This window comes from Pristiophorus japonicus, unplaced genomic scaffold (genome assembly GCF_044704955.1).
Source record: "Pristiophorus japonicus isolate sPriJap1 unplaced genomic scaffold, sPriJap1.hap1 HAP1_SCAFFOLD_109, whole genome shotgun sequence".
Taxonomy (NCBI): domain Eukaryota; kingdom Metazoa; phylum Chordata; class Chondrichthyes; family Pristiophoridae; genus Pristiophorus; species Pristiophorus japonicus.
In genome coordinates this window covers 261,207-272,472 of record NW_027250745.1, presented here as the reverse complement: position 1 = coordinate 272,472, position 11,266 = coordinate 261,207, and the positions used below count along the sequence as shown (strand labels likewise).

The window sequence follows — 11,266 nt, the reverse complement described above, 5'->3', positions numbered from 1 at the left end:
CGAACTCACAACCTCGGCCTTTCTGGGTGCTCACACTGTCATATAAGTACGGCGTCTATCCGATTCCGTCGCTGGAATTGGATGCGAATGCTTTGTGGTATTAGTGCTCCCATCATACATAAGAACATAAGAACAAAATAATTAGGAACAGGAGTAGGCCATCTCGTCCGTCGAGCCTGCTCCGCCATTCAATATGATCATGGCTGATCTGCCGTGGACTCAGCTCCATTTACCCGCCCTCTCCCCGTAACCCTGAATTCCCTTATTGTTTAAAAATCTATCTATCTGTTACTTGAATACATTCAATGAGCTAGCCTCAACTGCTTCCTTGGGCAGAGAATTCCACAAATTCACTGCCCTCTGGGAGAAGAAATCCCTTCTCAACTCGGTTTTAAATTGGCTCCCCCGTATTTTGAGGCTGTGCCCCCTAGTTTTCGTCTCCCCTAGTGGAAACAACGTCTCTGCCTCTTACTTGTCTATCACTTTCATAATTTTAAATGTTTCCAAAAGATCACCCCTCAGCCTTCTGAACTCCAACGAGTCAAGACCCAGTCTACTCAATCTATCATCATATGGTTACCCCCTCATCTGCGGAATCAGCCTAGTGAAACGTCGCTGTACCTCCTCCAAAGCGAGTATATCCTTTTTTCAGTAAGATGACCAAAACTGTACTCAGTACTCCATGTGCGGCCTTACCAATACCCTATATAGTTGCAGCAGGACCTCCCAGCGTTTGTACTCCATTCCTCTCGCAATGAAGGCCAACATTCCATTCGCCTTCCAGATTACCTACTGCACCTGCAAACTAACTTTTTGGGATTCATGCAGAAGGACCCCCAGGTCCCTCTGCACCTCAGCATGTTGTAATTTCTCCCCATTCAAATAATATTCCCTTTTACTGTTTTTTCCCAAGGTGGATGACCTCACACTTTCCGACATAGTATTCCATCTGCCAAACCTTAGCCCATTCGCTTAACCTATCCAAATCTCCTTGCAGCCTCTCTGTATCCTCTGCACAACCCGCTTTCCCACTAATCTTTGTGTCATCTGCATATGTTGTTACACTACACTCTGTCCCCTCTTCCAGGTCATCTATGTATATTGTAAACAGTTGTGGTCCCAGCACCGATCCCTGTGGCACACCACTAACCACCGATTTCCAACCCGAAAAGGACCCATTTATCCCGACTCTCTTTTTTCTGTTCGCCAGCCAATTCTCTATCCATGCTGATACATTTCCTCTGACTCCGTGCACCTCTATCTTCTGCAGTAATCTTTTATGTGGCACCTTATCGAATGCCTTTTGTAAATTTAGATACACCACATCCATCGGTACACCTCTATCCACCATGGTCGTTATATCCTCAAAGAATTCCAGTAAATTAGTTAAACATGATTTCCCTTTCATGAATCCATGCTGCGTCAGCTTGAGTGCACTATTCCCATCTAGATGTCCCGCTATTTCTTCCTTAATGATAGTTTCAAGCATTTTCCCCACTACAGATGTTAAACTAACCGGCCTGTAGATACCTGCCTTTTGTCTGCCCCCTTTTTTAAACAGAGGCGTTTCATTAGCTGCTTTCCAGTCCGCTGGTACCTCCCAGATTCCAGAAAACTTTGTTAGATTATAACGAATGCATCTGCTATAACTTCCGCCATCTCTTTTAATACTCTGGGATGCATTTCATCAGGACCAGGGGACTTGTCTACCTTGAATCCTATTAGCCTGTCCAGCACTACCCCCCTAGTGATAGTGATTGTCTTAATGTCCTCCTTTCCCACATTCCTGTGACCAGCAATTTTTGGCATGGTTTTTGCGTCTTCCACTGTGAAGACCGAAGCAAAATAATTTTAAGGTCTCAGCCATTTCCGCATCACCCATTACTAAATCCCCCTTCTCATCTTCTAAGGGACCAACATTTACTTTCGTCACTCTTTTCCGTTTTATATATCTGTAAAAGCTTTTACTATCTGCTTTTATGTTTTGCGCAAGTTTACCTTCGTAATCTATTTTTCCTTTCTTTACTGCTTTTTTAGTCATTCTTTGCTTTTGTTTAAAATGTTCCCAATCCTCTAGTTTCCCACTAACCTTGGCCACCTTATACGCATTAATCTTTGATTTGATACTCTCCTTTATTTCCATGGTTATCCACGGCTGGTTATCCCTTCTCTTACCGCCCTTCTTTTTCACTGGAATATTTTTTTTCCGCACTATGAAAGAGCTCCTTAAAAGTCCTCCACTGTTCCTCATTTGTGCCACCGTTTATTCTGTGTTTCCAATCTACTTTAGCCAACTCTGCCCTCATCCCACTGTAGTCCCCTTTGTTTAATCATAGTGCATTCGTTTCTGACACAACCTCCTCACCCTCAATCTGTATTACAAATTCAATCATACTGTGATCACACATTCCGAAATGATCTTTTACTCGGAGATCGTTTATTTTTCCTGTCTCATTACACAGGACCAGATCTAAGATAGCTTTTTCCCTTGCAGTTTATGTTACATATTGTTCTCAGAAACAATCCAGTATGCATTCTATGAATTCCTCCTCCAGGCTACCCCGTGCGATTTGAGTTGACCAATCGACATGTCGTTAAAATCGCCCATGACGACTGCCGTTCCTTTTTCGCATGCCTCCATTATTCCATTGATTATTGCCCGCCCCACCATGAAGTTATTATTTGGGAGCCTACAAACTTCGCCCACCAGTGACTTTTTCCCCTTACTATCTCTAATCTCCACCCACAATGATTCAACATTTTGTTCATTAGAGCCAATATCGTCTCTCACAACTGACCTGACATCACCCTTTATTAACAGAGCTCCCCGACCTCCTTTCCCTTCTTGTCTAACTTTCCAAATCGTCAGATATCCCTGTATGTTTAATTCTAAGTCTTGGCCACCCTGCAACCACGCTTCTGTAATGGCCACCAATTCATACCCATTTGTAATGATTTGTGCCGTCAACTAATTTACTTTATTTTGAATGCTGCGTGCGTTTAGATAGAGTGTTTTAAGCCTAGTTTTTAAACAATGATTTTTAGTTTTGACCCCTCCTGCAGCCCGTTTATATTCAGTGGCCCTTTTTGTTGCAGCTGCCTATTCCACCTGTCTTATAATTCCTCCCCTAAAAATCTATCGAGGTTTGGGTCAATTAACATTTTCAAGTTTCACATTGATCGATATTTGTTCGGCAAGGATACGAAGATTTATGGAATCATCGCAGGCAAATGAAATTAAGAATGCGTTAAAATAGACAGAAACAGAAACAGCTGCAAACAAACGTTGCATTTTATTCATATTTAACAGCAACAATATCCGTGCCATGCGCAACTATGCTGTGGTCAGAGAAAAACGCCCTGAACTTCCGAAACTCCCTTGGCTTTTCTGTGGCTCACTTTCCTCTCTTCCCTTCCTCCTGCAGGCTGCCAGTTTTTAAACCTTGTTTTAAATCTTGGTCTGGGCGAGGGCATTCCACATTCTCAGAACCATCTCTACCGTTTCATTGCTTGATTTCTACGCTTATTAATTATGAATCTCCTTGAGATACAATGGTAGCGCTTGCGACAATACAGTCAAAGGTGGCTTATTGGAAACAAGTTGTGATCATAGTTTGGTTTTGTACAGAATTGAACCTATATCACTCAAGAGGGAATGTTATATTTACAATAAACTATATCGTCCTTTAAATTTTGGTTCATTCGCTCCGGAGTGCCAGATGAGGAATTGTTTGATGCCCTCATTTATTTCATGTGGGGAACAGGCACGGGTATTCAATCAGAAATAACCCACAGATTGACATCGGAATAACCGCAGCGAGACAGCAAGACAGACAGCACCACGGTAAATGGCGGAATCGACAAGAGAGATGGATGAACAGAAAACGGCCTCAGACTCTGAAAAGTGCAAACATCACATGCAAAAGCATCGGCTGCTCCAGGTGAGGCTCGAACTCACAACCTCGGCATTTCCCAAGCCTGTACTGTCATATAAGTACCGCGCGCTAACCGATTGCGCCACTAGAGCTGCATGTTCTGTGGTCTTTGTGCTCCCATCATACAGCTGCCTGTTCCACCTGTCTAACAAGGAGGAAGACAATGAATCATCGAATCATTCAACACAGAAGGAAGCTTTTCATCCCATCGTGTCGATGCCGGCTCTCTGCAAGAAGCCTTCAGTTATTGAGACTCCATAGATTTTCACCATAGACGTGTTTTATTATTTGTGTAATGTTTTGTTATTTGTAATGAATTTGGATGTCTGTGCGGGAACTTTATAAATATATTTGTGCATCTATCTGTGAGTTGTAAATTAAATTGTGTGGAACATTGATAATCAAATTATATGTGTTCATATATGTGTTATTATAAATCTATTTGTTTTTATGTCTGTTTCCGTTATGAATTTATCTCTAAGTATATCTGTGCTTATAATTGTATTTACGTTTATTTGCGAGGTGTTTACAATTAGCATAGATAAAAAGGTATTCACAGAAAATACATTTATAACAAACATAGATGCTCCACAATACTATTATAAATAACTTTGTTGCATTCAAAGACATAAACACGATCACAGATATACAAAATATATTTATATACCACAGAACATATTGCAACTTAACACAGAGACACCAAAATATATTTAGAGCTAGCACTGATCAATGAACATTTTACTCTCTACGGTCCTCAGCAAATTTTGCTGTGCCTGTATTTCCTCTGCTTGTGCTCGGTATAAGGGAAGGTTTTGCCGAGCCGTGGTATATCGTTTCACAAGGATGGGATGAAATGCACTGTCTGAGGCCACGTTCACTGATATAGTTGATATATAATAATCATCTAGACTTGTGTATAAAAGCATAATTACAACATCTATAGATGTTTCATCCTGGTACACAAATCCACTGCCAAATTAGTTCAACGGCTCACCCGCCCCAGTTGTTAAACTTCCCGCGAGGACATTGGTCCAAGTTCTATTGATGTACTACCCGATCTACTGTAACCGGTCCCTCCTGCGCCAGAACTGGTCCCAATGCCCCGGATTCTGTAGCCCAAACTCGTGCACCATTTATCCAGACAAACGTTGCTATTTCTAACCTCAATAGCGCGGGGCATGGGAATAATCCATAGAATACCTTTGTGGTCCTGCTCATTAATTTCCTCAATTGAACCTGAAACTCTGATTGAAGGAACTCATCCCCTTGTTTCCTTATGTCATTGGTTAGCACATAGATCACGGCTTATGCTGCTCCCCATCGCCCCTCAAAATGTTCTGCAACCACTCAGTGATGTTCTTTACCTGGCAGAAGGGAGGATACACACAACGCATGACTCACGTTTATCGTTGCAGAAAGGTACTGACTTTCGAATCGCCAATGACGTCAACTTATCTTACTTTTTAGTTTCAAAAGCAAAGCACTGCGAATCCTGTAAGCCTGAAATGAAATCAGGAAATGTTGGATATACTCAGCCAGTCAGGCAGCATCTCTGGAAATATTTCTGATGACGGAGTTGTGATTAAATGTCATTGACGTGAAGCGTCAACAATGGAATCCAGATACGTTCCGACATTGTAATCCCCAAGCGCCAGTTTGTGGGTACTGAAACCAATCCGGCTACCACGCATTAATCTGGGAGCTAAATTGTTGTTGTTGTTCTGGTAAAGTCGCAATAGCAGAGGACTGCAATGAAATGTCCAAGTCTTTAAGATAAATCATATGTTTTACACTTAATAAAACGAGCCAGTTCCAAAAGACATTCAATCTTCAAAACGGTTAAATTCCACCGTTTAATTTCCGCCATGTCTGCCGGGGAAAAAGACAGGTTTTGGCTGTTTTTTTTAATTGCAGTTCATTGCTGTTGCGACTCGTTTACTTTGAACATTCTCCCATTAAATATTCTCACAGAGGCCGTCTGACTGGTTCACGAGTTCACGACATCAACGTTTACTCACTCCTGTGACCGCCACCTAGTGGTTAGGATGCAGCGCTCACTCCTCGTCGGCACAGGTTCGATGCATTTTCCGGGATTTATTAAATTAAAATGAAGCTTTTTAAATTAATTACATAACATTCTTTGAAAGATGAATAATTATTGCTATCGCCATTGACAACTTGTCACGTTCTGTTTCAGACTGAGGGAAATACATGACAACAGAGAGCCTTCCAAACTTCCAACAATTGCGGTCTCGAAGGGCAAGTAGGATGTCAGCACGCACCCGTCGAAGCCCCTCAAGTGCGCTTCTCAGAGCGCGATGTGCGTGCGCCGAAAACTGGCACTGGGACAGTCAAAATGGCTTTTGACAGATCCAACGCATCTCCGAGAGAAGGGTCATTGCGGTCGGAGATTTGCGCTATTTTCCCAACTCTTGCCGAGAAAATCTCCTTCAAAATCTTACGCCTGGTAAGGGTGACAGAGAGATAGATAGGCAGGGGAAGACAGTTATGTGCATGTCACAGAAAGAAGGTGACAGACAGGGGGTCGTGATTGAGAGGAGACAGTCCGGAGAGACAGAAAGCAATACAGACAGATTTTGAAAGAGAGAGAGAGAGAGAGCGACAGACTAGGGGGAGGGGAGACAGATTGAGTTAATTATGGTGGGGGTTATAGAATGCGACAATACTGAGGGGTGAGGGGCGGCAAAACCGACTGACAGGGTGAGAAACGGATGGAGACAAACTGGGTGGGTGGGAGATATGATGGGTGACAAAGAGAGAGGGAGACGTGGAAGTCAGAAGGGAGGAGGCAGACCGTGGAGAATGATGGAAGGGGGAAGTGCGTGACAGACAGGGGAGGCAGAAAGGGAAGACTGACGGAGGGCAGATAGAGAGCGACAGACAGGGGCAGACAAGGTTGAATGGTGGAAGGGGACAGTAATTGACAGACAGGGGAGGCAGACGGGGGTTAGCCAGAAAGATAACATACTGGGCTGAGATAGAGATAAAGAGAGAGAGACAAAAGGCGGGGTGAGGCAGTGAGAGTGAGAGAGAGGGGGTGAGACAGACGTGTAAGAGACAGATAAATAGAGAGTGTGGTGAAATGATCGGGGCAAAAAAGGCAAAACGGCGAGAGATACAGATGGGGCAGACAGCAACGGCAGTCAGATGAGGAGATATAGACAGAGAGAGGCATACAGGAGAGACAGGAACAGAAAGACTTACGAGGAGGCAGAATGAGAGAGATATACGGCGGATCAGACCGAGAGACAGACACGGGTAGGAGGGTGGGGAGAGAGATAGAGTGATGGAAAAAAGCGGTGGAAAAAGACAGATGGCAAGACAGAGAGAGGCAGGTGGGGGAGAAAGTAGGAGGAGACAGACCGGGAAAACACCGAGAGAGAGCGAGAGAGAAACCATACAGTAGCAGAGTGGTAATGTTACTGAACTACTAATCCAGAGACCTGGTCTAAAGATCGCCGAGATGTAAGTCCAAATCCTGCCATGGCAGCTGAAGAATTTAAATTGAGTTAATTACATGAATCTGAATTTAAAGAGCGAGTATCAGAAATGACCATGACAATACTGGATTGTCATAATAATCCATCTGGTTCACTAATGTCCTTTCGGGGATGAAATATACCGTCCTTTCCTGGTCTGGGCTGAGCGAGAATGAGTGATGGGGATACAGCTGTGGATAGACAGAAGTGAATACACGTGCGGAGGGTTAGAGTGGGACAGACGCAGAAGAGAAATGGGCAGAAAACAGACCCGGAAAGACAGGGAGAAAACGTCGTGGTAGACAAAGAAAAAGAGCTTGGGGAGCGAGAGAAAGAGAGAGGGAACAACAAATTGGGTGTGGTCGGATAGAGATTGACTGGAAGAATGGTGCAGTGCGACAGGCTGCGGTAGATAGATGATATATTACAAAGACAAAAGCTGAGACGTTGCTCGACGGGAACAGGAAAACTGGTGAGCTAGAGGGGCGGCAGAGAGAGCGAGAGAAAGACAGGGGACAGATAGGAAGGAGATAGAGAGGGGCGGTGGGGTTAGCGGGGGGTGGGGGCAGAGGGAGAGAGTGACCTACAAGAGGTGATAGAGAGAGAGCGACAGACCGTGTGGTGGAGATAACCGACTGGAAATGTAAAAGAAGGAGACAGAGTGGGTGAGGCTGATGGTGGTAGACAGACGGGAGGATGTAGAAGGGGAGAGAGATACACCTGATGTAAACGAGGAAGACAGAAATAGAACAGACGAATCAGACAGACACAGAAATGTTAGGGAGAGAGAGAGCCGGACAGGGGAGACAGAGAGGGTGACAAACGGGGGAGTTAAACACGAGGGAGACAGGGAGGTAACGACAGAGACAGACAGTGAGAGAGATCGGTTAACAGACTGCGGGGCCAGACGGACCGAGAAGTACAAGGGACAGACTCGAGAGACAGAGACAGAGGGATGGAGGGGGAGAGACTGATGGGCACAGATGGAGAGTCAGAAATAGAGATAACAGCAGAGGAAAGAAAAATACAGTGGGAGTCAGACGGAGAGAAAGGCAGGAGTGGCACAGAGAAAGACAGACGGAGGTTACACAAGTGGCGAGAAAGACTGCGGAGTGATAGGTTGGGCAAGAGAGTTTGGAAACAGATGGGGAGACAGAAAGAAAGACAGACATGAGGAGAAAGAGAAAGAAAAACAAACGGGGAGACTCTTTTCAGTCCCGGTCTCGTCCAATTTTAGTAAATAAAAATGTAACTGGCACTGTAAATAGTGTCGTGGAACATAATGTTGCAAAGAGACGCTTATTAAGTGCTTGTGAAAATAAATATGCAGATATAGGTCCCAGTGACGAAGTGTAAATTATTTCATATTGAACCTAAGAAAGATGGATCAGAGTATATTATACTGAGAAACTGTGCCTGAGAATGATATTTAGCGGTGCAAGTACTGAAATCTCTCCAGATCCCCCTGTTTTTGCTGGTCATAATTTCCCTATCTTTTGAACACAAAATGCCCCTGTTTCTGAAACTCCTTATTTCCATGTACCCGGAGCTCTGAATTCCTCATGTTTCAATAGCTCCTAATTCCTCTGTTTCAGGAGCTCCTCATCCCTCTGTTTCAAGAGCTCCAAATTCCTGTTTCTGGAGCTCCTTGTCCCTCTGATTCAGGAACTCCTGATTCCCCTGTTTCAGGAGCTCCTTATCCTACTGTTTCTGGAGCTCCTAATTCAGCTGTTTCTGGAGCTCCTTATCCCTCTGTTACAGGAGCTCCTTATCCCTATGTTTCTGGAGCTCCGAATTCTCCATTTTCTTGCACACCTCATTTCTCTATTTCAGCAGCTTCTAATTCTCCAGTTTCAGGTGCTCCTCATTTCCCTGTGTCAGGAAATCCAGATTATCCTCTTTCTGGCGCTCAAATTACACTCTTTCTGTCGCTCCTTGTTCTAATGTTTCAGTCGGATCTTTGTCCCATGTTTTGGAGTAAATAATGCCCCTGTTACTGGAGCTCATAATATTTATTGTATTCTTCATGTCTGTATTTATTGTACTCTCCATGTCAGTATTTCTTGTACTCTCAAGGTCAGTATTTATTTGTACTCTCCAGGGCAGTATTTATTGTACTCTCCAGGTCACTATTTATTATACTCTCCAGGTCAGTATTTATTGCACTCAGCAGGTCAATATTTATTGCCCTCTCCAGGTCAGTATTTATTGCCCTCACCATGTCAGTATTTATTGTACTCTCCAGGTCAGTATTTATTGCATTCTCCATGTCTGTATGTATTGTACTCTCCAGGTCAGTATTTGTTGTACTCTCCAGGTCAGTATTTATTGTACTCTACAGGTCAATATTTATAGTACTCACCAATTCAGCATTTCTTAACCTCTCCAGGTCACTATTTATTGTACCCTCCAGGTCAGTATTTATTACCCTCTCCAGGTAAGTATTTATTGTATTCTCCAAGTCAGTATTTATTATATTCTCCAGGTCACTATTTATTACCCTCTCCAGGGCAGTATTTATTGTCATCTCCAGGTGAGTATTATTTGTACTCTCCAGATCAGTATTTATTGTACTCTCCAGGTCAGTATTTATGTCCTCTCCAGGTCAGTATGTATTGTAGTCTCCAGGTCAGTATTTATTGTACCATACAGGTCAATATTTATTGTACTCTCCAGGTTAGTATTTATTTTACTCTCCAGGTCTGTATTTATTACCCTCTCCAGGTCAGTATTTAATACACTCTCCAAGTCAGTATTTATTGTACTCTCCCGGTCAGTATTTATTACACTCTCCAGGTCAGTATTTATTGTTCCGACCAGGTCAATAGTTATTCTACTCTCCAGGTCAGTATTTATTGTAATCTGCAGGTCCGTATTTATTGTTCTCTCCAAGTCAGTATTTATTGTACTCTCCAGGTCAGTATTTATTGTACTCTAAAGGTCAGTATTTATTGTATTCTCCAGGTTAGTATTTATTGTACTCTCCAGGTCAATATTTATTACACTCTCCACGTCAGTATTTATTGCACTCTCCAGGTCAGTATTCATTGTACTCTCCAGGTCCATATTTATTGTACTCCCCAGATCAGTATTTATTGTACTCTCCAGGTCAGTATTTATTGTGCTCTCCAGGTCAGTATTTATTGTTCTCTCCAAGTCAGTATTTATTGTACTCTCCAGGTCAGTATTTATTGTACTCTACAGGTCAGTATTTATTGTACTCTCCAGGTTAGTATTTATTGTACTCTCCAGGTCAATATTTATTACACTCTCCAGGTCAGTATTTATTGCACTCTCCAGGTCAGTATTCATTGTACTCTCCAGGTCAGTATTTATTGTACTCCCCAGATCAGTTTTTATTGTACTCTCCAGGTCAGTATTTATTGTGCTCTCCAGGTCAGAATTTATTGTACGCTCCATTTCAGTATTTACTGTACCCTACAGGTCACTATTTATAGTACTCTCCAGGTTAGTATGTATTGTACTCTCCAGATCTGTATTTATTACCCTCTGCAGGTCAGTATTTATTACCCTCTCCGGGTCAGTATTTATTGTCCTCTCCAGGCCAGTATTCATTGTACTCTCCAGGTCAAAATTTATTGTACTCTCCAGGTCAGTATTTATTACCCTCTCCAGGTCCGTATTTATTGTACTCTCCAGGTCAGTATTTATTGTACTCTCCAAGTTAGTATTTATTGTACTCTCCAGGTCAGTATTTATTGTACTCTCCAGGTCACCATTTATGGTACTCTCCAGGTCAATATTTATTACACTCTCCAGGTCAGTATTTATTGTACTGTCCAGGTCAGTATTTATTGTACTCTCCAGGTC

General features: G+C 43.0%; 1 non-coding gene across 1 annotated transcript; it reads right to left on the bottom strand.

Annotated features, from left to right (window-relative positions):
* Positions 1-3,933: 3,933 nt before the first annotated feature.
* On the bottom strand, positions 3,934-4,027 carry trnai-uau (transfer RNA isoleucine (anticodon UAU)). Its single transcript has 2 exons — positions 3,990-4,027; positions 3,934-3,969 (listed from the first exon to the last, which is right to left on the bottom strand). It is a non-coding gene; the product is annotated as a tRNA-Ile (tRNA).
* Between the last annotated feature and the right edge of the window lie 7,239 nt (positions 4,028-11,266).